General features: G+C 41.9%; 1 protein-coding gene and 1 pseudogene across 4 annotated transcripts in view; one reads left to right on the forward strand and one right to left on the reverse strand.

Annotated features, from left to right (window-relative positions):
* The first annotated feature begins 861 nt into the window (after positions 1 to 861).
* LOC134620491 (beta-1,3-galactosyltransferase 1-like) overlaps positions 862 to 27,998 on the forward strand; it is a 191,140-nt gene continuing 164,003 nt past the window's right edge. For all 4 annotated transcript variants that reach the window (XM_063466669.1, XM_063466670.1, XM_063466671.1 and 1 more), the window contains exon 1: positions 862 to 1,060. The gene's annotated coding sequence lies outside the window, so the exon portion shown is untranslated. The remainder of the gene's footprint in view (positions 1,061 to 27,998) is intronic.
* Positions 872 to 27,412, reverse strand: LOC134621128 (uncharacterized; annotated as a pseudogene).

Raw genomic sequence — 27,998 nt, forward strand, 5'->3', positions numbered from 1 at the left:
TTTCTATGCTAAGTTATCTGTTATGTTTAGATGCAAAACTCATTCATCCCTTGAGTTATGCTTGAATCATTTATTAGTTAGTGATTTAATGGCTTAAAACAATTATTCGGAATATGGTCAAATACAAAGACTAGACCAAAAAATGTATTTATTTTTTTTTAAAAAAGCAGCTAATTTCAAGGCCACTTTAAAAATGACAAGAAAGTCTGGCTCCTTGGAAGCAAACTGTAATGAAGCCACTTCACTTAAAAAACAAACAAACAAACAATAAAACAGCAAAACTGCTGACATGCTTAATTATTTAGTAATTATATTGTTGCAGGTGAACCTGCCAATCAAATGGATCAGCTCTAGCGATGAGCAAAGAGCATTTCCATCATGGGTCTAAAAAAATATGAGGCATGGACTGGAATGCCCATTAAACGGTATGGTCAACTTGGCCACAGCCTTGTCTAATGGATACAACTATGTTTTAATATTTGTATATTTATTCACGGATTATTGTTGTGAACTTAAATGTGACTGTAGGTAATTTGCACCAGTTTTGATTGAACTGACTCGTGTTTCAGTAGGTCTGTTTCATGACTTAATGGGAACATAATGGTGATGGCTGCATACATACTCAGTTCCCCTTCAATGGTTAATCCCGCCATGTCATTAATGGTGTCTCAATTAAATAAAGGCGTTCTTTACGGAAGCAGCTGGAAAACCTCCCCCAACTAGTACGCATGCTTATTTTCGTCCAGATGCCTTCACATCACAGGCACTCGCGCTCTGTTGCTTGAAAGTCAATCTCCGTTAAACAAAGCGGCATCACCCGGCTCTGCTCGCTCTCTCTCTGCCGGGGCAGATTGGCCGCCATCCCTCCTCATCAAGGCGGCCTCTGATTGGACGGTCTCCTCGCCTCCGCTGACAGCCCCCCGCCAACCCCCTCTTCCACCTCCATGAGCGCAGCGTGCAGCTCGAGACGCCGAGCAGAGGAGGTATCAGCGCTGTGTGAAGCCGACGGATCTAAGATTCCTGGACAACTTGTAAGGACGGGACGCGGACGACAACACGGGTGGGTGTTTTCATTAAGGGTCGGAAATGTGTGTTTCTTTTCCTTCGGTGTGTTATGTGTCGGGGAATTTTTCTTGCCACTAAAAATATTCGTTCGCTTCCAGCTCCCAGGGATGCTGTGTTTGGAAGTGACATTGAGTTAAAGGCTTGCCAAGTCCATCACCTGCAGTTTTGTTTATGACTACGCCGTTTGACCCTTGTTGTGGTTGTAAATGTTGTTTCCTACTGTGGCTATTTCTTGTTTCTTTTCTTTCTTTTCTTCAGCAGGCATGCGCCGAAGGTAATACTGAGATTTAAAACTTGCTACTGAAGGTGTAGTTTGATACATTTTCGTCTTTTGAAATGGCACGGCTCGGTGCTCGGAGCTGCTTTCTACTGTGTAGTTCGTAGGAATAACTGCGGTTTTAAGTGCGTGGCATCATTTCAATAAGAAGCCGGTTCACAGGTGTCGGGTTTATTTGCGTTTATGAGAATCATAGAAAAAGGCGAGCAAGGGCAGAGGCAAAATAAATCCAGATAAGTAGATGAGAGCATTGTGCATTTCATAATGCTTTGTACTTCATAGCTTGATATCAGATATAACGGATTTATCTGGCCTCTAATCCATGTCAATTAACATGAACTCAGAAAAGCCGTCTGCTCTCAGTTGCACAGCATAAAAGAATTTGTGTGTCACCTTGCTGTCCTTTATCACCCTGTCAGATACTGCTACATTACACCAAGAAGTCAAAAACTGAAAGCGAGCCATATAATCCTCAGTGGCAAGATGCTGATTTTACCTTGTAATCTAAGGGTCATAACACAGTTCTCGGTCAGTGTCTATACTTGCTGTGAACAGTGTGCCTAAGCCTCCCAAAAATCCATTCCTATAGATTTACTTTGACAGTTTCTTTGAAATATAAACACTGCACATGCACAAATGCGTCTCCCTCCCACAGGACTGATCCTCTTTCTGGAATTGTACCATGCTCCTTGAAGTGCTTACATCAGTACTTCTTGACACTGTTTTTAAGCGGTGGAGTGTAACCATCTCTTTTGTGGGAGCACAACCTTTACAATGCCGCCTGGGTCGTTAATACGATCAGCTCTGCCAGATTCTCTCATTTAAGCCTGTGTACTGGCATGCTACCAGACACTGGAATTGTGTGAATGACGGGAAAGTTCCATTTAATTTCAGAAATGTCCCGCGGTTCTCCATTTGTCTCCTGTGACACAAAATGCAGTGGTTTAATCTCAATTAGGAAATGACATCTGAAAATGGGAACCAGGACGTGGGTCTGGAGGTCTAGTTTGATGAAGTAAAGTATAGAAGAACTCATTTCCATTCTGCTGCTGTAATGCTGTTTAAATCCTCTGTTTGATTAAGCTCAAGCTTGATGGAAGCAATTTTTCTGTCACAAAAGCTCTGACAGATGTTGAGATTTAGAAACTGTTTCCACAATTGTAGGTGCTGCGATCACAGCTGCTAGTCCTTCTAAAAGTCATGATGACATTGATTGTGGATCAATAAATTACTGGTGCAGCGCTGGAAAGAGCCCCTCTGATTTTCCTCCTTTTACCTTCCCCCATGAAACTAATGAATTTGAGTCCTTTTTCAAAAGCTGTCTGTGCTAAATCATTATCAAACACTCCTTCTTCAAAACTCAGTCGTTATATCTGCAAATAGGCTGTTGACATGTGCTGGGTTGTAAACTACATCTTATTGGCATCCTGTGAGAGGAAGCAAGTCCCTGGGTGTGCATCTAATAGGCCTGTTTTAACTAATTTAACCCTCATGTGGGGGTTTTATGTGCAAAGGCATCCTGCCTGTTTGAGTTATTGGACGAATGCAATGCACAAAATCGATCTTTTGAAACATTTGCTGTTTGCAATGCAGGAAAATGAAGACTGTTTTTTATGAATCTGCAGAAAAGCCCTCTTAATTACATCATATTTTAGTTCTGGATGTTATTGGAGCTGAATTTATGGAACAGCATGGGCCCTCCTGGATGAGATAAACTGCGCATGACATTGATGAATAGCATTTGTATAGAGCACAACAGAAAAGTGTGTTACAGAACGGGCTTATTAACTCGTTCACAGTTTCAATGCGCTTACGCTTTCCTTGTCCACACGATTTAAGGGGAACTCTGTCAGCTTGTGGATTACTGTTTGTTACTGCACGCAGTGGCATTTTGGTGCCTTCGGGGAACATATTCCTTTAAAGTATACAGCGTGGTTTGTCAAATGTCAGTTGGATTTTTTTTTTCCTTTGGCAACTGCTACTTTACGAAGACCTTTACATTGAAATGAGCCCATTTTAATGTCATCAGCTTCAATGTCTTATTATGTTTGGAAACACTTCATCATTGGGATTTAGCGTCAAGTCACCATCCGACCATCATGCAGGAAGGAATCCACACACCGATGCTTCAGTTGAGGGCGTCAAGGCTGCAATCATGGATACCTGGGCTAGTTTCTGAGAAAGCTATGTTTGCCTGTGATCGACATCATCAGGTCCAGCCACATTTTCCAATTCCTGGAAAACAGATTTTACCGTAGCTAGGTGATGCTCAAATATTCAAGGCTACCCCTTTTTTTTACACTTGCACGTTAACCCTGCACATTGCTACATCCTTGCCTTCTTTCCTTGTGCAGTCAGGCAGCTGCTGTGCTTCTTAAGTGACAGTAACTGTGGCAAAATGCTAAATATACATAGTGGGATATCTGTAATCTGCGGCGGGGTCCATAATGCAATGCTGGCATACACATCATGTCATCCATACCAAATTCACATTGTCAGAATCTCAGTCTTGCACTTTTATTTACACTTTCAAGGTGCTCTCTACACTTTCACATAAGCAGCCTACTAGGGGTGGGCGGTATAAACGGTATACGGTAGAAACGATATAAATTTGGCCAACGGTAGAGATTTTGACTATACCGCTCTACCGCGATAGCGCATGTTGATGGTGTCATCAAGCTGCGCCTGTTTTGGTCGAAAGCATTGCAGCGGCTAAAAACAACATCATCTGCAAATTATGCCGGGCGACAGTAATAGCAAAGAGACGAAGCACTTTTGGAACATGGGGAAAGCCAAAAACTGCGCTTCCTCCACTTCCGTACCATTGATTCATTAATGCTGAATTCTCTCGCAGCTGCTCTATTCCCATGTTGTTGCAGTATATTAATGACTAACCTCGTATTGTGGATGAATTATCTCAGTTGTTTTCCTAACTGAAGTTTGGTCCGTTTACAGCATCCTGCCATGCAATTGCATTTGTCTCTAACCACCAGAAACCCTCACGTTAACTTTTATCGAGTGGGAAAAAGTTAGCGTTCATCCTTCAGCTTCACTGTTATGCTAACGTAGCTGTTTTGCTAGTGATCACGTAGCACATCATTATATACCAGCTAGTCCAACTTCAGTAACCCTACAAACGTCACTGCTGTTTAGTTTTCTGTCTTCATTTATGTTGGAAGTGATAGCAGAGCTGTACGTTTTAATTTTTCAGAAATCTCTCAGTCAGAACATGCTATATCACGTTTAGGTGGAAGCTAGCGAGCTAACTTCCTGCTAACTTCTAACTCCATTAAATTTAATAGATTCTGTTTTCATGGATGCTGGATGTTAAACTTAATTGTTACACCTGGTAACGCAGCAACGCTGGTCATTTTATTAAAGATTAAAGAATTTAGACAGTTTTTAACTCTCAGTGATGCCGCAGTGTTCGTTTGACTTTGGGACCTGAAGCCGACGGAGTTTTGGACCCAGTTTTGGATTACTCCGCAAGGCTCCTGACTACGGCAGCCGTAATGCTCTGCCAATTCATCAAGCGGTGCGCCTTCATAGCTTACCAAAGTCGTAATAAAACATTTTTTGACAGATTTCTGCGCGCCGTACACTACATAATATCGGTTCGAGGTCAGTAAGCACAACCAGAATTCGTATATAAGGCACACTGTCGATTTTTGAGAAAATTAAAGGATGTTAAGTGTGCCTTATAGTGTGTAAAATACGTTATACAGAAGAAAAGAATATATCGTGATATATATCGTTACCGCACATGCTTCAAATTATACCGTGATATGGATTTTAGGCCATATCGCCCAGCCCTACAGCCTACATTGTTAAAAGTGCCTTAAACAAGCTGTTGCAAGTTGATTTCACCAGCTATAATGATGAGTACATTTACACACTGTAACTAATTAACATTAGCCCTATGACAACAAAAAGGAAACTGTAGCCTGGTGCCTGGTTAATGAGGTGTGCTTAGATTTATGTTAGCTAAAGAGGCTTTTGTCAAAGAAACACATCTCTATGATTTTTGATCCTTGGAGAAATAATGAGTGGGTGGTGTCTTTTTAGTGGTTTATTCCCCAAAAGAGCACACTACCCTAACCTTAAAATCTGACAGACACATCAGTTTTATTGATCTCAGGCTATACGTTAACTCACACAACACGCTTTAATCTGCTCGTTTGTACAGATCAATTGACTGACCAGAAACTGTGGAGCTCACAGAGGAGGTAGCTCTCCCCCACACAGCCCTCACACAGGTTATGTCTGGTTTCAAAATCTGTTAGCGCTTGTCTAATCTTACTGACCACTCAAAGCACTTTATACGACAAGCCATATTTACCTTTGTTGCTCATATTTATAAAACACTTTATGCTCTGGACTTTATGCTTCCTTTGGGAGGAAGGAGGAAACCTATGCAGCCACAGGGGACAAAAAACGCCACAGAGAACCAAACTAAGACCTTCTAGCTTTGAGGCATCAGTGCTTCATCAGAACTGTTTCTTTTCAAGTCTGTTTCCAGTTTTACCTCCTCCAGCTTGTCCGGGGGAACACCAAGCTGTTCCCAGGCCAGCCAGGAGATATAATCTCTCCAGCATGTCCCGGGCTGCCCTGGGGGCTCCTCCCGGTGGGACATGCCCGGAACACTTCACAGAGGAGGCGGGCAGGAGGCATCCTTATCCGATGCCCGGGCCACCTCAACTGGCTCCTTTTGATGTGGAGGAGCAGGGGCTTTACTCTGAGCCTGTCCCGGATGGCTGAACTTCTCACCTTATCTCTAAGAGAGAACCCAGCCACCCTTCGGAGGAAGCTCTCTATTATGTCTCTGAGATCGCCTAACCCAGGGTTTGGCAACCTTCAACATGAAAAAGAGGCATTTTAGCCCCTCCTACCAAACAGTGAAAAGAAGATCTGCATTTTTTATATATATAGTTTTCCTTTTTTATAAAAGCCTGCAGCAGCCACAGCTCAGGGGCTAGTTGCTGTCCTCTGCACATGTGCATAATATAAACATCATAGGATCCCACAAACAAATAATGCTTCATTGTGCTTCTAGAGATAAGACACTTCTCAGAATATCTTTGAGCAGAGCTGTCAGCAAAATCAGAGGAAGCCCAAAACATGGTCACTGACTGGCCAAAGAGTTCTTATCATTATTTGAGTGATTCTAATTCTGCTAATAATGTAGTATTTGCCTAAAAGATGATGCTTCTTTGACTCGTCTCAACTCTGTGATGACTCTGTTATTATCTTCAATGCCCTGTACCAACATAGAGCAGGGCAGATATCTGAACGCTACTCCAACAGAGGTCGATTATCTTGTTAATAATTTTACCTCCTCACTACGTACGACTCTGGATACTGTAGCTCCAGTGAAAACTAAGGTCTCAAATCAGAAGTACCTGACTCCGTGGTATAATTCTCAAACACGTAGCCTAAAGCAGATAACTCGTAAACTGGAGAGGAAATGGCGTGTCACAAATTTAGAGGATCATCATTTAGCCTGGAGAAATAGTTTGCTGCTTTATAAGAAAGCCCTCCGCAAAGCCAGAACATCTTACTATTCGTCACTGATTGAAGAAAATAAGAACAACCCCAGGTTTCTCTTCAGCACTGTAGCCAGGCTGACAAAAAGTCAGAGCTCTACTGAGCCAACAATCCCTTTAACGTTAACTAGTAATGACTTCATGAACTTCTTCAGAAATAAAATTTTTATCATTAGAGAAAAAATTACCAATAATCATCCCACAGATGTAATATTATCTACAGCTACTTTTAGTACCATTGATGTTAAGTTAGACTCTTTTTCTCCAATCGATCTTTCTGAGTTAACTTCAATAATTACTTCCTCCAAACCATCAACGTGTCTTTTAGACCCCATTCCTACAAAACTGCTCAAAGAAGTCCTGCCATTAATTAATTCTTCAATCATAAATATGATCAATCTATCTCTAATAATTGGCTATGTACCACAGGCCTTCAAGCTGGCTGTAGTTAAACCTTTACTTAAAAAACCATCTCTAGACCCAGCTGTCTTAGCTAATTACAGGCCAATCTCCAACCTTCCTTTCATATCAAAAATCCTTGAAAGAGTAGTTGTCAAACAGCTAACAGATCATCTGCAGAGGAATGGCTTATTTGAAGAGTTTCAGTCAGGTTTCAGAGCTCATCACAGCACAGAAACAGCTTTAGTGAAGGTTACAAATGATCTTCTTATGGCCTCTGACAGTGGACTCATCTCTGTGCTTGTCCTGCTAGACCTCAGTGCAGCGTTTGATACTGTCGACCATAATATCCTATTAGAGCGATTAGAACATGCTGTAGGTATTACAGGTACTGCACTGCAGTGGTTTGTATCATATCTATCTAATAGACTCCAATTTGTTCAAGTAAATGGAGAGTCTTCTTCACATGCTGAGGTTAATTATGGAGTTCCACAGGGTTCAGTGCTAGGACCAATTCTATTTACATTATACATGCTTCCCCTAGGTAGCATCATTAGAAGACATAGCATAAATTTTCACTGCTATGCAGATGATACGCAGCTCTATCTATCCATGAAGCCAGGTAACACACACCAATTAGTTAAACTGCAGGAATGTCTTAAAGACATAAAGACCTGGATGGCCGCTAACTTCCTGCTTCTTAATTCAGATAAAACTGAGGTTATTGTACTCGGCCCTGAAAATCTTAGAAATATGGTATCTAAGCAGATCCTTACTCTGGATGGCATTACCTTGGCCTCCAGTAATGCTGTGAGGAACCTTGGAGTCATTTTTGACCAGGACATGTCCTTCAAGGCACATATTAAACAAATATGTAAGACTGCTTTCTTCCATTTGCGCAACATCTCTAAAATTAGAAATATCCTGTCTCAGAGTGATGCTGAAAAACTAGTTCATGCCTTCATTACTTCCAGGCTGGACTACTGTAACTCATTATTATCAGGATGTCCTAAAAACTCCCTGAAAAGTCTTCAGTTAATCCAAAATGCTGCAGCAAGAGTACTGACAGGGACTAGAAAGAGAGAGCATATTTCTCCTGTTTTGGCTTCCCTTCATTGGCTTCCTGTTAAATCCAGAATTGAATTCAAAATCCTGCTCCTCACATACAAGGTCTTAAATAATCAGGCCCCATCTTATCTTAATGACCTTGTAGTACCATATCACCCTATTAGAGCACTTCGCTCTCGCTCTGCAGGCTTACTTGTTGTTCCTAGAGTATTTAAAAGTAGAATGGGAGGGAGAGCCTTCAGTTTTCAGGCCCCTCTTCTGTGGAACCAGCTTCCAGTTTGGATTCAGGAGACAGACACTATCTCTACTTTCAAGGTTAGGCTTAAAACTTTCCTTTTTGCTAAAGCATATAGTTAGGGCTGGACCAGGTGACCCTGAATCCTCCCTTAGTTATGCTGCAATAGACGTAGGCTGCCGGGGATTCCCATGATGCATTGAGTTTTTCCTTTCCAGTCACCTTCTCACTCACTATGTGTTAATAGACCTCTCTGCATCGAATCATATCTGTTATTAATCTCTGTCTCTCGTCCACAGCATGTCTTTATCCTGTTTTCCTTCTTTCACCCCAACCGGTCGCAGCAGATGGCCGCCCCTCCCTGAGCCTGGTTCTGCCGGAGGTTTCTTCCTGTTAAAAGGGAGTTTTTCCTTCCCACTGTCGCCAAAGTGCTTGCTCATAGGGGGTCATATGATATGATTGTTGGGTTTTTCTCTGTATTTATTATTGTGCTATCTACTGTACAATATAAAGCGCCTTGAGGCGACTTTTGTTGTGATTTGGCGCTATATAAATAAAATTGAATTGAATTGAATTGACACAACCGGCAGCATTATTCTCTGTGGTCTGATTAATTTTAGAGGTGAGGTGAACATTTATTTATGCTGAAGAATCAGTTGGCTATTTTTTCCTAAATTGTTGGGCCCTAACTCTGCTTGCTTGATTAAATTCTTTAACTATTTTGTACAGAATTCCACTGCATCCAGACCCTGCAATTGCTGCTGTGTCGAAGCATCTCTCTGCAGGCCACTGGAGCTGTTGCCCTTGACCTCTTCTTGGAGCAGGGCAAACAGCAAAGAGCATTTCCCTTAGGGGATCAGTGACGTATCGGATTGTTGTTGTTCGCTTGGCCTTCTCTCTCAGTAATTAATTGTCAGTTTAATCGCAGCACGAGGAGGCAAACCAATGGAGAGAGCGCTGCCCAGTTGCCTGTTCTCATGCAGAATTAATGGTTTCTGTGTAACAACTCATAATTTACAATGCATTAGATTTTATGACTGTCTGGCTACACTGTAATTACTGATAGGAGGAGGCTGTAACTTACAAGGCTGTCATCTTTTATAAGCCCTGAATTTTGCGCTGCTACAGCAGTACTAGTTTTCTCTGATTCTTTTCTTTCTCCGAGGGTGTTCACTGCTTTTCTCACTGATGCGCTGTGACCTATGCAGTTCCTACGCTCCCCATCTTGCCCTCGCTCTTTCAGCACTGCTCTCTCTGTGCCTCTCGGTGGAGCAGGCTTTGGGAAGCGGCACAGGCGACTCTGTTTTCCATCGAGCTTAGCACCTTGTGATCATGTCTGTGACTATCATCCAAAGTTTATTGGATCATTTGATAATCTTGTTGGCTAGAGCTTAGCCACACGTCACACAGTTCTGCATATGACCCTGCAGGCGCAGATAGATTTGAATCCAGTAGCCCAAAACTGTGGTTACACTGGGTTTTTTTTTTCTGTTTCAAACACAAGTCCTTTCAGCAACTTGGCACACGAATAGAACAATAAATGGCCTGGTTATTTGTCAGTGTGTCTGGTTGTTTTTACAGGATCTGACACAAAAACATGCATGCTGTAGTGATACTACAATAATGGCACAGCACCATTGAAACTAAATAACGTGTTGTCATCTGTGTTTTTCTCGTTTTGTTTACAAAAATGATGAATGGCAACACAGTAAGCTGTTAATATCTCAAATGCTCAGTTGGCAGATGCCTCCTATTGTTTTCTTGCAGACAACAAACCAGCAAAAAATGAAAAGCCTGAGCTGAAACAATGTCACATTTTCACTGCTGGTGCAGTTAAGGTAGTCATCTCTAAAGCCATTGGGGTGTGTTCTAGCACCATGCTTATGCTGAATCTTTCCCTGGCAGCTATAATATCTTGTAGAACCACATTTAGCAACAGTAATCATTTTCTGATGAGGTCAGAGGTCATCAGTAGAGGAATTTTGGGTTGATGGCTTTGATTGGGCCATTGCAACACCTTGGTTCTTTTCTTTTTCAGTCATTTTGTTGTAGATTTGCTGATGTGTTTAGGATCATTATTTTGTTACATTTTGTTACAGCTTTCAGTCCTCGCATTTGATTTTAGGGTATTTTTGTATATACAGGAGTTTATTGGTGACTCAGTGAGGTCAAGGTTCTGTGGCCCACATTATGAGTCCCCAAGGACTGTAACTTGACAGATGGTAGGTGTTTGTACTGATATGTTGTGTTTGATTTTCGCCAGATGTGGTACTTTGCATTATGGCCAAGCATCTCCACTTCGGTCTTGTCTTTCCAAAGGGCATTGTTCCAGACGTTGTATCGTTTGTTCAGTTGCAACTTTGCAAACCTCCTGCCGTGTTTTAATTAGAGAAAAAGAAGCCATACTTGTTCAGTCTTTTTTCTAATTATACTCTCATAAATGCTAACATTTAACATGCTAACTGGCCTGTAGAGTCTGAGATGTGGCTTCTGGGTTTTGCTCGTCTGAGATTATTACTTACTCCTTGGAAATGTGGTAGCACACACCTGAATGCTCCAGGCCTGCAAACAGCCAAAATATCTGGTTATGTAGAGGTGCACACACGTGCTTATAATCAGTTTAGCGGGACCCGAGTGCTACTTGCCATCTTAATTCCTATGGAAACAGCAACAGTTAATGTTTCACACCTTGCTTCTGCACTCTTGCTTAGTTTTTGTTAAAGAAGTAACGATTTGTCAGATGATTCCTTTATGTGAACGCATATAGAGGCTGAAGCAGAGATACCGGATTAAGAAAGACTTATATGTGACTGGGGTTTTAGGTTTTATCACACCAGCGAACACAAAGAAAGCCTGGCAATGTCTAATGTCCTTTGCAGCAATCCTCTGCAGTCCAATAGAACAGCTTTGTGATTACATTGTTGAATTAAAGTGAGTTTGTATGAATCACAGTGCTTAATTTTTTTTTGTTTCTTTGCTCACACCTTTGAGGGTCAGCTCACATTTCTACCATTTGTGGTATCACAAATCAGAGCTGTGTTTCCCGGCACCCTCTTATCTCACAGTCTGTCAGCTCTGGCTGCATGTTGGCTGTTTCTGCCTTCCCATTTCCACATGTGAGTCTGCTGCAAAAGCCTGCTGAGCCCCTCCCCTTCCACCACGCTTAGTGTTGGAAGAGTGGAGATCTGAGTCTGCTAGCCCCAGGTTTTTTTAATTAGGTTCTGATGATGGGACTTTTGCTGGTTTGCCAAGCTGGCTGCTGTGACTTCTGATGTCTCTTGGTTCCCCCTTGGTCAAGTAGATGATTGGATTTTCATCAGAGTGGTCAAATAGCAGATGGATAAACCTCTCTTGGTCCAACTCCAAAGATTGTTTAACCTCCAGTGCAGTAGGAAAGCAAAGGTTTGTTTGGGTTAGGGCATCTCTCTGTATTCTGCTGCCATGCAAATTCCTTGTCAAACTAATTTTGAGGGTCTAAATTTAAAATTTATGTAGTCCATTATGTTGAGAACATTTGGAAAAACCTTGTGAAAGAATTTCAGAAATCATCCATTTCAAAATTCATGCGTCAAAAACAAAGCTGTTTCCCACATTGGAAATGGAAGGCATGTTGGGCTTGTATGCCTGCTATGGCTTCCAGATTCAAAGACAAATGCTGGTGTCACTAAATAAAGTAAAGCAAGATTTTTTTTTTTTTGTCTGATTCCTCTCTCCTCACTCTAATCCTCTTTGTGAAAGCCCAGCATGGTTCCATACTGATATTTATATCCAGCAAGCTTTAGGGGGAAATGGGATGAAGAGTCAAAGGCTTGCTGTTTATAGTTCTCTCAGCTCAATTAATTAAATACAGAGAGTTCAGCTTGGCCCTCAGACACCACGTAGGAAATTATTTAATTTTACTTTCTGAGGCACTGTGTGTAATATTTTGTACTGCTTTTTGGCATAATCCTTTAGGTGATATTAATATCTCCCTGTGTGCACGCTTCATTTCAATCAGCATCTGCTCTCAATGAGCACTTATTCCTCAGTGGACCCGACTAACCCATTTGAATAGTTGTACATTTGACATCTAGACCTAATTATAGAATATGCACTATTGCATGTGGACAAGCACCATCCAGAATATTGTCAGTCCTTGCCAAACTAAACATAGCACCAATTATTTTAGGTATATTTGATGCACTTTGGTGCGTGTTTAAGTGTCTTTATCCTCTGAGCCCAGTATGTAAATTTGACATTTGCTTCTCAAAATAATATCTCCCAAATTGATTTTGGGAGTAGGCAGATATAATGTGGAGCAATCTTATTCTCATCTTATCCCAGTTGGTCTTGTTAACAGCCTTCGTTCTCAGTTGTTGGAAGATAAATATATTTACATGGGACAGACAGATATACGTATGATAACGTTTCTGAGCTGACCTTCTGGACTGAACAGGTGCTTCCTGTAAAATAACTAAGAGGTTCATTGAGATCACTTGTGCTAGAGGTAGCAGTAGGTTACTGTATACATAGTGTTATGATTTGCCGCTGGTGCTTTCATTCTGATCAAGTATTTCTCTTTAGATCGTATAGGTAAAGCTTTTATGCAATCTTAACACTATGCTTTGCTTTATTTTGGTGGAACATCCCTTAGATGTTTAAGTGTAGTCAATATCCACCTCTGGCTGCTTGTGGGATTCACTTAATGTTCTCAGTTGAGGAGTTTTCTTTCAACTCTCAATATTGATAATTGTAACATGAGTGAATCACCCTGTGATGGACCGAGCAGTGAAGGAAACTTAGGCACAGGTTAAAGTCCAAAAAAATGATTTTTTATTTAACCCAAAAAACATAATTGGTTAAATCATGCAAAAACAATCAAAATCTTGGGCCCATAAAAGAGGTCAAAATAACAGAACTCTACTCAAAGTTGACAACACTACTGATAACTCAAACAAACTGACCTAACTTAACGAGACAAAGGGGAAACTTAAATAGTGGCTGATCAGCCCACAAAAACAGGAGAAGGGGTAAAACACACAAAACCTAACTAAACCAAACATAATGAACTCCAATTCCCCCCCATGGTCCAGAGTTATGGCATGAACCAATTAGCAAACTTCCTTTAAAGCTCGCGCCGCCCCTTTTCCACCTCTTGGCTCCTTAATCAAGGGACTGGAACAGCTGCAACTAAGGTAACTCAGAAAACAAAAGATTAATCATACATAACAGTGTAAACTAAAATGTGCGCACTTATTTTAGAATGCAGTGTTATGTGGATATGTGAATTAACTCTAAACCAAAACCAGTTATTTATTGTCCTGTAAATTAATTCCTATATTTAAAGAAAGACAAATGTGAATGCAATGTTACTTATAAGCCTCTACACCAACATGGTGGGAATTACCACTGTGTGGCTGTAAGGGCAGCCATCACACACCCCCTGAAAAGTTAGAACAGTTTGGAAAGTAAGCCAACAAATAAATACTGGGAAGATATACCTTGAACTACATTCATGGTGAGGCTGCCCTTGCTTAAGTGATGTTGTGAGTTATTATTATTTCGGACAATCATCTGTAGGGTTGGGTTTTGATAGCCTGTTTAATTTTCAGTTCAGCTTAACAGTAGCGACTCCATCAGAGATTTCCTGTGGATGCTAATGAGTCTTGCACATTGGAAAGAAAGAATTTTAGATGATTCCTCCTACATATTTTCAGTTCATCAATATTTATGACATGCTTTAATTACACAGCTCTTCTTAAGTCATGCCACAGCATCTCAGTCTGGTTAAGGTCTGGACTCTGGCTTAGCCATTGAAAACCATGTATTTTCTTTATTTTCAACCATTCTGATTTACTTTTGTGCTTTGGTCCATGCTCCCTCTCCTAAGTTTCAGAAAGCATGGATTGTTTTGAACGTACCAGTAACTGAAGAATCACTAACCATGTTTCTAAACACTGACTGCAGGAATATTTCCTCATTGGCAGGAATACACAGTAGGAATGAAATGTCTTTACATATTCAAAAGTTCCTTTATGTTCAAGTGAAATGTTCAAGAATTTTCTCTATTCTCTTCTTGAAATCAACGCCTCCTTTTCAAATGTAAATACTTGCTAATTTTCTTATTAAGCAAACTGAGAAATTTTAGGCTTTTCCCCATTGGTCATATAAAAGAATCAGATTTAAAACATTTATTTAGCTTCAGGAACGTGTGAGCCATTTGTTACAGCTTTTTTTGGTAGTTTCAGACAATACAAGGAGATAGATTACAGATCAAAGCTTCTTCCTGTTGTAACAAACTGAAGCCAAAACTAGAAATATGCTGTGCCATTCTGTGACTGGGGTGTGGAAACATGGTATCAAAGTCATGTCTGCTATCAGGTCCAAATGCAAACACCTTTGAACTAGGGCTGGGTGATACGAGGACTCTAATATTGTGATATTTTTTTGGCTATATTGCGATACTGGATATATCGTGATGTGTTTTAATAACCTCCAAAAACAGATGTTATATTTAACCAGTGCCTAAAATTCCTCTGGTGTACTCATTCAAATCGACAATTCCATATTTATATTACAAAAAATCGGAATGAATTGAAATGTTTATTTGAACCATTTTTTAACCATCCGTTGCGCACAGAGGTTTTTCACAAATGACAATACTGTCACAGTAAGCTTCTTTCTGTGGTCAACACTAAACCTTTAACAAACATCACAGCAACAAAAAAGTACATCAAGTAATAATTCATGAGAGAAAATAAATAAACAACTGAAATTAAAAAGGTGCTTCTAACCAATGTTCCCTCTAATTTTTCATGTGTCTGAGCGAACACACAAACTCCCTGAGCGGTCCTTTGGACCACTGTGAGCAACAGCAGACGTGTGCACTGTGGTCACGCCAGCATCGAATCCATCCAAGTTACATGGTTTATTAAAATAATCAAATTACAGCATTTACATTTATGTTAGACTACTTTTAATTAACTGCTTTAGCCCACTTACAATGAAAATTTAACAAAATCTTGTTCATGACCTGTTTAGTATGTTAACACTATTGGAAGTAAAAATAACTTGAACTCCAATTTTGAAAACACAACTTTCTTTTTTATTTATTTATTTATTATTTTTTTTATAAAGCTCTGACTTGTATTATGAGTGGTCTGGGAGAGAGTCCTGTAACTCTCTGTCTGCAAAATACAGTATATAATGACCAATGTTGGGCAATTAATTATATAGTTACTTCTTCAAAAAAGTAACTGAGTTATGCAAACAACAAAGTTTTTTGCAGCTGTTTACCTAAAAATGCAGCCAAGGCCTTTTTTCTTTTTTTTTAAATAAACATTTCAAATTATTTACAGAACAATCAGGATCAAATTTGATGCCACACAAATTATTTGTGTCGCTCCAAAAAATAATTTCTGTCCGCTATGAGATAAAGGAGAACAACAGTCTGATACATAGCTGGACTGGCCATCGGGCATGATGGTAATTTTTCGTTTTTATGGGTCGATGTTTTTTTGTTGTTGTTTTTTTTCCCGTAACGGTGTAAACAGTGAAAGGTGGTGGATTGGACAGATGCTGGCAGATGTGTAAAAATAACTCAATTGTTTGGTGGTGGCTATGGTGGAACTTTCACACATTCAGTAAAATTAGCAAGTGGTGGAGGCCAGCAGGTGGATGAGGGAAAGGGGAGGCGGAGGAGGAGAGACCCGAGGCGGCCGCCGGTGCGAGTGTCAGGTGAACTGAACTTCAGGTGAGAAGTTATGACCTGCAGTCTATCTGGGTCAGATATAAACCAAGTTTAGATATAGTTTATTTTCGTTGTGCTAACTTTTTACCGTCAGTTACAATAACTCGTACTGCGTACTAGCTAGCATGACGGAGTTTCTATACTCCTGGGTGGGTGCTATGATGTTACTGATAGTGAACTTTATTTTATTCATAAGGTTAGTTAGTAGAGTTGCCAACCGTCCCGTAAAAGACGGAATCCTCTCGTATTCAGAGTTAATATTACACGTTTCGTATTGAGCTGAAAATAAACGCGATTTGTCCCGTACTTCAGCTAGAGTGAAAAAAAAAGACACAAAGCTGGAGTTATTCTGTCTCTTTACGCTGTCAGCTGCCTCTTCTTCTCTCTTCTCTACCCCTCCCTCTCCTGCTGCTACTTCAATCACGAAACTGATCAATGATCAGCTGATCGGCGTTTCTGCCGCAAGTCTCTCTTGCTTGTTTATCTCCCACTTTGCGCCAGAAAGAGGAAACTAGCGGAGGTCGTGTTAAACAACAGAAGCACCTTTAAACTTGATAAGCTGTTGTTGGAATTGATTTAATATTACTTTCTAGTATCAGCTGATGTTTGCTGGAGCCACAGCTGTAAAAGCTGCTGGTCTTGATATCGGTTTGGATATGTGGTGAGAGGGAAACACGAAGATGAAACCAGGAGATGTCCTTACTGAATCATCAGAGCTGAACAGGTGATGGAGAAACAGGATTACCTTTTAGGTGACATGAATGAGTTGAAGGGAAGTTATGAACTGTTTCTGAGAGACAAATAACACCAGGATCCTTTTCTAAGCAGCTGACAGCTGGTAACTGTGCAGGGGCGGGTCTAGCAAAGTTTTGCCAGCGCACAAAGAAATACTTTTCTTTCTTATTCTCATTTAAAATTTCTAGCTTTTAACAAATAATTATCCGAATCTTACAACTAGGGCTGGGCCATATTATACCGTTCACGGTAATACCGGTACAATGTTAGGCAACGATAAGAAAATGAAATATCGCGATAGAATATGGGTAAAACGCGCATGCGCACATGGCCAAAAAAGCATGGCGGTAACGGAGAATGAGAAGGGAGAAAGCGGATCGCTCAGTGAAACAGATTAACCAGAATTGGTTTGTAAAAATGGTGCCACTTCAGTGATATGGAACTGGTTTGGTGTTTGTCCGTCAGATACCCACCCAAAGCACTTTTTTTTTGTAGAACATGCAAGCGGGCCGTCGTTATTGCCGTATTTATCGGACTAAGGTGCTCGTAAATCTGGGAGTAATCTGGGTCCTTTTTTTTTTTTTTTTTTTTTTTAACCTGTCCCGTTTGGTTCTTTTGCCATCAGAATTATTGTCTAAAGGCGAAGAAAGATGCCCAACGGATTTACTTTACCAAATGGACCATCCCAGCCTTGCCGTAATGGTCCATTTGATTCAACTTTTTATTGTTTATTTTATTTTCACTTGCTGAATACGGGACAGACTTGACTGGAGGAGAGAATGTGGAGAAAGAAAGAGGGAAAGAAAAAAACCTGAGAAGAGGGACGGGGAAAAAGGGCAAAAAACAAAAACCAACAGAATAAGCAGACAAAAAATACATATATCGATCACCTGGATCACCTGTTGAGAAAGAAAAAAGAAAGCAAGCAGAAGAAAACGAGAGTAATAAACAAGATCACAATGATATATGAGAATATGACAGTAAATACTAAATATTAAACATTATTGTGCAGCACGTGAGATCGACAGCGCACTGTGTGCTTTGAGGTAGGAGCCAAAAAGGGTGTAATTTGTGTGTGTGATCACCCGTGTGTACACCTGTGAGCATGAACGCGCTTGTTTTTAAAAGGTTCCTTCATGTAATGATCTGCTAGAGGGTGTGGGGGGCCACTGCCCCGACCTCCAGGGCATGAAGCAGGTATGGAGGAGATCAAGACTCCAGACATCCAGAGGCCCCCAGAACACAAGAGACCAAGGAAGACCAACAGAGGGGCAGCCGCGCCACTATCCCAGAAAGAGCTGAGGAGAGTCCCAGTAATCTGGGTCCTAAACTCCGTTGGCTTCAGGTCCCCAAAGTCAAACGAACACTGCAGCATCACTGAGAGTTAAAAACTGTCTAAATTCTTTCATCTTTAATAAAACGATCAGCATTGCTGCTTTACCAGGTTTAACTATGAAGTTTAACATCCAGGCATCCATGAAAACAGAATTTATTACATTTAACGGAGTTAGAAGTTAGCGGAAGTTAGCTTGCTAGTTTCGCTAGTTACCTGAGCATGATGTAACATGTTCTGACTGAGAGATTTCTGAAAAAATTCAAACGTACAGCTCTGCTATCACTTCCAACATAAATGAAGACAGGAAACTAAACAGCAGTGACGTTAGTAAGGTTACTGAAGTTGGGCGAGCTGGTATATAATGGTGTGCTAGCGACACAGCTATGTTAGCATAACATAAACAGTGAAGCTGGAGGAATCAACGCTAACAACGCTTTCCACTTGATAAAAGTTAACGTGAAGGTTCCTGATGGTTAGAGACAAATGCAGTTTGCATGGCAGGATGCTGTAAACGGACCAAACTTCAGTCAGGAGAACAACTGAGATAATCCATCCACAATAGAAGGTTAGTCATTAATGTACTGCAACAACACAGGAATAGAGCAGCTGTGATACAATACAGCATTAATGAATCAATGGTACAGAAGTGGAGGAAGCAAGAAGAATGATTTGAATAGTTTGATTTATCTGACTGCTTTGTTTCGCTTAATGTGTCTTATAATCCCGTGCACCTTATGGTCCGAAAAATACGTATTTGACTTTTTTATTTGGCACACTACAGTTTAATGTTGCAAAGCACCTCTTTTTAACTTCAGTGGATATTATACATGGTTATGCTCAGGATTTGTCAGCCCATTTCACCTGGAAATGCCTTTTGGTTAAACTTTCAGTATGTAAGTAAGTATGTATATGATGCCAGTATTTTCCCACATTTTCTAGATACTGTACCAGTACTGTGTAAAATGCCATCAAAAAGTCAATTAAGATTTATTCTTTCTCACCTGTCTTTCTGTCTCCTTTCACTTTTTAAAGGTTGCCATGTTAGAAAAAATATTTTGCCCTGCCATGCTGTTTATTGATGTGGTAAATAAATAGTTTATGAAAATATCTGAGTTATGCAAACATCTGTCATTTATTAATTTTAATATTCAGTAATGGTCATGTGTCACCTCTAGTCTTCTCTGTCTTAATTTCAGGTTTCCACCATATGTTGTAGATAGTTCAGGAGGTTAACTCGACCAAGCAGTCTTTGGGTTTCTGCTAAGTACTGTTTAGAATACCAGAATAGGGAGGATGGTGTAGGTTTAAGTTTATTAGAGTGATACATATATACCAACAAGACAGTGTACATCACTGTCACAACGACGCTTGTTTTCATTCAAAGGCTTTATGGTTTTTCCTATAATACCTGGTGGGCCAGTCTGTAGTTAAAATGCCCGGGCTGATTTTTTGTCCCAACTATTGACTACACTACACACTAACTACACAAGATTTGCGCTAAACGTTGCAAATCTCTCACATCTCAAAACACCGCCGTCACTGCTAAAACTTCCCCCCTTCCTAAACAACTAAATGCCATTTTTTTGGGGGGGTTGGTTTTGCTCACAGGCGGAGAGTGCTTTCAAGCGTTTACCTTATAAAACACAGTTTTTACCGTTTCTTCCCACAGTAAATATAAAAAACGATAGTATTCAGGAAGAAAGCCAAACATTGTATATTTTTTTTTTATCATAACTCTGGTTTTACGTGGCCTATCAACACAATTTAAAAACTGCTATAAAGTCCACACTTTTTCCGTCATTTGTTCCGTCTGTCCTGCTCACATCTCCAATGGTTGTACACGTTGTCATTAACGTGGCTTCACTCCACATTAGCCACGCCGCTTTGCTAGCTAAAACACCAGTGTTGGCACATAAGGACGCTGTCATAGCCTGTCAACGACATTGATTAGCTGGGTATATACGAATGTGAATCGCATTATTGGCCGGACTATGGGATAAGGTGGCATCGTTCTAATCCCATACTGGAGCAGCCAGTCACTTACTGACTAACACTGCAAAACAGAATTGTTAAAGTATTAATTTTAATTTCAATTCAGGTTAGATTTTTTTGTGTGCGCAACGCAGATTTTCTGTGCGCAGAGACCGTGCCAGCAGTGCGCAATTGCACACACGCGCAGCTTAGAGGGAACATTTCTTCTAATATATGAAATTGTAAAATAAAAATGTGATGCCCTCAAATTACAGAAACAAAAGTCTAGGCAGCGACTATAAAAAAGACTGACGTAGAAGAGTCACAGGTATCACACCTGGTTTATTTGACCTTTTATTTGATGTATCAGGGAATGTTGACATGCGGGGTTCAAAACATTCTTCGTTTTGCCATAGAATAAATTCGTGGTACTTCTACCTTTAGCAGCAATAGTTTTACGGCATGTTTTGCAAATTACCGCATTTTGTTCAACATCCTCCTTGTGAAATCCAAATAACAGCGAGTATATTCTCTATCTGGTAGTATAGAAACATGCAAGCTCAATGGAGTGTACCGGGTAGAAGATTTTCTGGTTGGAAAATGATGCATTTGCAGTAGGGCTGCACAATTAATCGTTAGAAAATCGCGATCTCAATTCATACTTATGTGCGATCTCATTTCGAAATGACAACGATTTTAAAAAAAAAAAAAGAAAGAAAGAAAAAAAAAGATGACGATTGTACCGCATTTTGTTCCGGGACATAAGCTGCATGAAAACAAGCGCTCACTCTTCCTGCTCAACAAATGACACGGGCGGAGGCTTATACCACGTGATACAGAAGTCAGCTGGCAGGGAAAAAACAATGGAGAGTACGTGAGAGATGACGAAGCTGTAAAGGCCAAGAAAGTGACAGGAGAAAATCCGTCCCGGTCAACCACCCAAACATCAATAACGGGAACCTTATACAGCGCTTCCCCATACCCGTCGAACTCCCGCAGGCACAAAGAAATTACGGAGGCTATCACTTATCACCTGACCAAAGATATGGCTCCCATCAACACTGTTCAAAACGAGGGATTTAGGAAAATGATCAACACCCTAGACAAACGCTACACAGTGCTGTCCTGCAACTATTTTAAAAATGTTGCACTACCTGCTCTATACACGCAGTGTCGAGCAACGGTGGAGATGGAATTACAAGCAGTACAACATTTTGCGGCAACGACAAAATGTGAGACATTTATTGTTTTTATGTTTATTTATTGTTTTTATGTTCAGTCTCAACTGTTACGAAGTTGATGTGCAGTTAATAAGTGCAAGAAATATTTATATTGGAAAAGAAAATCGTGAGAGAATCGTGATCTCAATTCTAAGCAAAAAAATCGTGATTCTCATTTTATGCAAAATCGTGCAGCCCTAATTTGCAGCATGTGGGAGAAAAATACATGCATGTGTGCATGTGTCTTGATGGTTACGATAAAGCCATTTTAACCATCGTACGTGGAAAATCCCGCGATGCATCTTGTGTATTTGATATATTGCCCACCCCTCCTTGGAACTTCACATAGCTGGCTGCATTCTTGATTGTTCTGGACATGTTTTCCCATAACTTAGAGCTTCACACTGTGCAGTTTCCTGTAATCCCTGAAAGGGAAAACTTTTGAAATAGTCTTGTTTGCACAAAAAACAGTGTTGGACAATGGAGCAAATGAGGTAAGTGTGGAAACTCTGCATGGAAAAAGAAGGCAAAGAGGGAGTGTTAGAAACAGTGAACGTCAGACTAGCATTCACTCTAAGGAGAGAACTCCTGGACTTGAGAGGGTTGAAAAAGCTGAATTCATTTGGTTTAATGCAAACACGACTTGTTAAACCGAAAGCAATCAGACACTGGGAGAAGAGTTGCATTGTAAGTTTTCAAATACGACTTTAGTTTGACAGAAATCTAATTTCAGAACAATTTACTGTAATTTTTTTTTCTCCAGTTTTTCTCCTGTTCCATCTGCTAACATGGGGGGAGGTGGCTGAGGTTTTATCAGCTACCAGGAAGCTGTCTTGATTTCAAACTGACATGAAGGGTTAGACCAATGCAAGTTACACAGCTACACAAATGTAAAAACTAATTTTATAGCATGGTGGGTAGCACTGTTGCCTCATAGCAAGAAGGCCCTGGGCCCACCATCTGGCTGGGTCCTTTCTGTGTGGAGTTTGGATGTTCTTCACATGTCTGCATGGGTTCTCTGGCTCTCTCATAGTCTAAAGACATGCCGTTAGTGGAGGTTAGGTTAATTAGTGATTCTAAATTGAATACTAGTGTGAATTGTTGTCTGTCTCTCTGCACCAGTCTCTAACCAATCTTTTGCCAATCTATGCAACAGATTTGTGACCTGTCCACACTCTACAAACTATTGTTTAAGCTCAACAAAAAAAAAAAATTAACACAACAGTTTCCATTAATCTTTTTGAGTTACGATAACTTATGTTGAAATTATATTAAACCAACAAACTATATTGAGTTAGGGGAATTAACTTCCATCAATCCATCTTCATCCGCTTTATCCTTGTCAGATGCCCGAACCATCTCAACTGACTCCTTTCGATGTGGAGGAGCAGTGGCTCTACTCTGAGCCCCTCCCAGATGGCCGAACTTCTCACCCTATCTCTAAGGGAGAGGCCAGCCACCCTTCGGAGGAAGCTCATTTCTGCCGCTTGTATCCGCGATCTCGTTCTTTCGGTCACTACCCACAGCTCGTGGCCATAGGTGAGGGTAGGGACGTAGATCGACCGGTAAATTGAGAGCTTCGCTTTTACACTCAGCTCCCTCTTCACCACGACGGACCGGTGCAGCGTCCGCATCACTGCAGCCACAGCACCAATCCGTCTGTCGATCTCCGGCTCCCTTCTCCCATCACTCGCGAACAAGACCCCGAGATACTTGAACTCTTCCACTTGGGGCAGGAACTCATCCCCGACCCGGAGTGGGCACTCCACCCTTTTCCGGCTGAGAACCATGGCCTCAGATTTGGAGGTGCTGATCCTCATTCCTGCTGCTTCACACTCGGCTGCGAACCGTTCCAGTGCGAGCTGGAGGCCTTCACCCGATGAAGCCAACAGAACCACATCATCCGCAAAAAGCAGAGATGAGATTCTGAGGCCACCGAAGTGAAAGCCCTCCGCCACTTGGCTGCGCCTAGAAATCCTGTCCATAAAAATTATGAACAGAACCGGTGACAAAGGGCAGCCCTGGCGGAGCCCATCACCCACCGGGAACGAGTCCGACTTGTTACTGGCAATGCGAACCAAGCTCTTGCAACGGTTGTACAGGGATCGAATGGCCCGTAGCAATGGGCCAGACACCCCATACTCCCGCAACACCTCCCACAGGACACCCCGAGGGACACGGTCGAATGCCTTCTCCAAGTCCACAAAACACATGTAGACTGGTTGGGCAAACTCCCATGCACCCTCAAGTATCCTCGAGAGGCTAAAGAGCTGGTCCAGTGTTCCGCGACCAGGACGAAAACCGCATTGTTCCTCCTGTATCTGAGGTTCGACTAGCGGACGAACTCTCCTTTCCAGCACCCTGGCATAGACTTTCCCAGGGAGGCTGAGGAGTATGATTCCCCTGTAATTGGAACACACCCTCCGGTCTCCCTTCTTAAAGATGGGGACCACCACCCCGGTCTGCCAGTCCAGGGGTACTGCCCCTGATCTCCACGCAACATTGCAGAGGCATGTCAACCAAGACAGCCCTACAACGTCCAGAGCCTTCAGGAACTCGGGGCGGACCTCATCAACACCAGGGGCTCTGCCACCAAGGAGTTGTTTAACTGCCTCAGTGACCTCGCCCCCGGAAATTGGCGGGTCATTCCCCTCATCCCCAGACTCTGCTTCCTCCTCGGAAGACGTGTCAGTGGGATTAAGGAGGTCCTCGAAGTATTCCTTCCACCGCCTGACAATTTTCTCAGTCGACGTCAGTAGCGCTCCGCCAGCACTATACACAGTGCAGGTAGAGCACCGCTTTCCCCTCCTGAGACGCCTGACGGTTTGCCAGAATCTCTTCGAGGCAGTCCGAAAGTCTTTTTCCATGGCCTCTCCGAACTCCTCCCACACCCGAGTCTTTGCTTCAGCCACTGCCCGAGCCGCATTCCGCTTGGCCTGTCGATACCTGTCAGCTGCCTCCGGAGTCCCACAGGCTAACCAAGCCCGATAGGACTCCTTCTTCAGCCTGGTGGCTCCCTTCACCTCTGGTGTCCACCATTTGGTTCGGGGATTACCACCACGGCAGGCATCAACCACCTTGCGGCCGCAGCTCAATGCAGCAGCTTCGGCGATGGAGACGCTGAACATGGTCCATTCAGACTCAATGTCCCCAGTCTCCCTCGGAATGCTGTTGAAGCTCTGCCGGAGGTGTGTGTTGAAGATCTCGCGGACTGGGGCCTCTGCTAGACGTTCCCAGCACACCCTCACTACGCGTTTAGGTGCACCGGGTCTGTCCAGCGTCCTCCCCCGCCCCCTGATCCAACTCACCACCAGGTGGTGATCAGTTGACAGCTCAGCCCCTCTCTTTACCCGAGTGTCCAGAACATATGGTCGCAGGTCTGGTGATACGATTACAAAATCGATCATCGACCTGCGGCCTAGAGCGTCCTGGTGCCACGTGCACTTATGGACACTCTTATTTTTGAACAAGGTGTTCGTTATGGCCAAACTGTGATTTGCACAGAAGTCCAATAACAAAACACCACTCGGGTTCAGATCAGGGAGGCCGTTCCTCCCAATCACGCCCCTCCAGGTCTCGCTGTCGTTACCCACGTGAGCATTGAAGTCTCCCAGCAGGACAACAGAGTCTCCAGGTGGGGCACCTTCCAGCACCCCCCCCCCCCCCCCCCCCCCCCCCAAGCGCAGATGACAGTCAGGACCCGTTCCCCGGCCCTAAGGCGCAGGGAACAAACCCTCTCATCCACCGGGAAAAACCCCAACGTACCAGCAGCAAAGGGGATATTAGAATACCCACCCCAGCCCGCCGCCTCTCACCAGGGGCAACTCCAGACTGAGACAGAGTCCAGCCCCTCTCCAGGAGACTGGTTCCAGAACCCAAGCCATGCGTAGAGGTGAGCCCGACTATATCTAGCCGGTACCTCTCAACCTCACGCACTAACTCAGGCTCCTTCCCCACCAGAGAGGTGACATTCCATGTCCCTATTGCCAGTCTTGGCAGCCGGGGATCAGTCCGCCGGGGCCTCTGCTCCTGGCCGCCTCTCTGTGAATCGCTACCTTATCGTGGTGGAGGGGTTTGTGTGTCCCAGGGATCCCAGGGGCTATGTTGTCTGGGGGCTTTTGCCCCCTGGTAGGGTCTCCCATGGCAAATTGGTCCTGGGTGAGGGACCAGACAAAGAGCGATTCAGAAGACCCTTATGAAGAGAACATCGAGGGAACAGTTTACCCTGCCCGGGATAGGGTTACCGGGGCCCCGCCCTGGAGCCAGGCCCGGGGAGGGTGCCCGAGGGCGAGCGTCTGGTGGCCGGGCCTTAGTCCATGGGGCCCGGCCGGGCACAGCCCGAAGAGGGGACATGGGCCCATCCTCCCGCAGACCCACCACCCGCAGGAGGCGCCATAGGGGTCGGGTGCATTGTGTGCCGGGCGGCGGCCAGGAGCAGAGGCCCTGGCGGACTGATCCCCGGCTGCCAAGACTGGCAATAGGGAATTAACTTTTCCTCCATAATCAAAGGTGATTTTAATTACCACTTACTTAATAATTGGTAGCTTGAAAACATGTTTTTAAGTTGTTTACTCATAAAAATTATGTTCCTCCAATTACTTTTTCCACATTATTTAAAATGATTTTAAAGTGTTATGTAATTAATTACAGCAATTACAAAAACAATTTTTTAAGTTAATCGTTTAAAATATTAAGTTGCTGATTTTCTTCATTATTATCATCATTTTAGCTTTTTCTTATTTTTTATTGTAATAGCTTTTAAAAAATGAATTCATTCAACAGTTTTTTAGCAAATCACTTTTTTATTTTTTAACTGTAGGCATTCAACACTTTATATTTAAAAAGTGAAAATAAACCAGAAACTTAAATTTATACCATCGCAACCAAGTTAAACAATATGCCTTTATGTATTTAAGACCACAGAAACAAATGTGTTCAACTGGTAAAAAAACAAAAAAAACACTTAGAAAACATTTTGTTGCAGTACTACTTCCAAGCAAGTGTTCAGTAAATGTCAACTTTCAATGCCTACCAAACTTTACAAGATCTTGCATCGTTTTTTTACACAATGCAGCAAACACCTTTAAGGTCAATGTTACATATACAGGATTCAAAACAGTTAACAATTTTTGAAACAGAGTCAGCATCTTTAACATAATGCTGGTAACATCAAGGTCAAGGAACAGCTTCTGAACAACTTCAAAAGTGTATTTCAGATCCTTGCATTAGCTCAGATTGAGAGCATATATTATTCCCATGAGTAACACACAGCACCTTGGGAAATCCTGGCCCTCCAGGATTTTTGTTCCCACCACAATGGAGGCTACTTATGGTCAGATCCAGGGGTGTACCGGTCACCGATGATGGCAGTTTTCATCACCTGCCTTTCAAGGTTGGCCTTAAATTCTTTGGTGTCCTTGTAAAGCAAATTTAAAAAAAAATAGGTTAGTGGATTATACATTAGACTTTTATACTTACTGAATCTTAATGAATTCAGATGATCAGTGGAATACACACACACACACACACGATGCTGAATTACTTACACCAAACTCCATGAAAAGGTCCTCTTCCGTCTCTCCAAGGTATGTGATAAGGCAGCAGATGGCTTCTTCTCTAAGTATTTCAATTGTATTGTGCTATTTAAGAAAAAAATAAAGTATGAGTATAAACTACATGGGTGACTGCCAACAAAGTGCATTTCAAAGCTACCCAAAGTCTAAATAGTTGTCCTACCTCAAGAAGCATGTCCTTGATCTGCCTGATTCTCACTCCTTTAGGTCCTCCCCTTGAAAAAATGACATCCATCAGTTGCAATGGTCAAGTGTAGCCATTTAAGGCTTACAGTGGTTGAACTCTTGAACTTCTCCTTTATCTGTAGACCACACAAACAGAAGAATTCAATCTTGCAGACTATATTAATTAATGCTCTAATACATTAGTTAAAGATGATAGATGTGATCTAAGGCTACCCCAAGTTTTGGAGGGAACAAAAACAATCTTAGTGAAGACAAGAGAGACATTCCCCACCATAACCATGGCGTAATCTGTAATGTTTTAGCAACCCTGTTTTTGTAGAGGTTTCAAATGTACACATTGTTCACTCCCAGCCCATTTTGTAAAAAATGTGTCCCAACTTAACAACACACTAATGACCCTAGATTATCACACTATACTAATATACTAATGTAAAGTCTTAATGTTAAGTAGATTCATATAGCCAATGCAAAATGATGCTATCGGAATGACATTAACAATATTTCACACAACCTGATGTGTTAAAAAAAAAGAAACAAAGATAGCTACAGCTCTTAAGATCAAGAACAATACTTACTTTAAACTGTATCACAATAGTAACCAAAATCATTTACAATGTAATATTATGTATAGGTCATGCAAGTTTTATGAAGACATAAAATA

Source organism: Pelmatolapia mariae, linkage group LG23 (assembly GCF_036321145.2).
Source record: "Pelmatolapia mariae isolate MD_Pm_ZW linkage group LG23, Pm_UMD_F_2, whole genome shotgun sequence".
In the NCBI taxonomy this organism is placed as follows: Eukaryota; Metazoa; Chordata; class Actinopteri; order Cichliformes; family Cichlidae; genus Pelmatolapia; species Pelmatolapia mariae.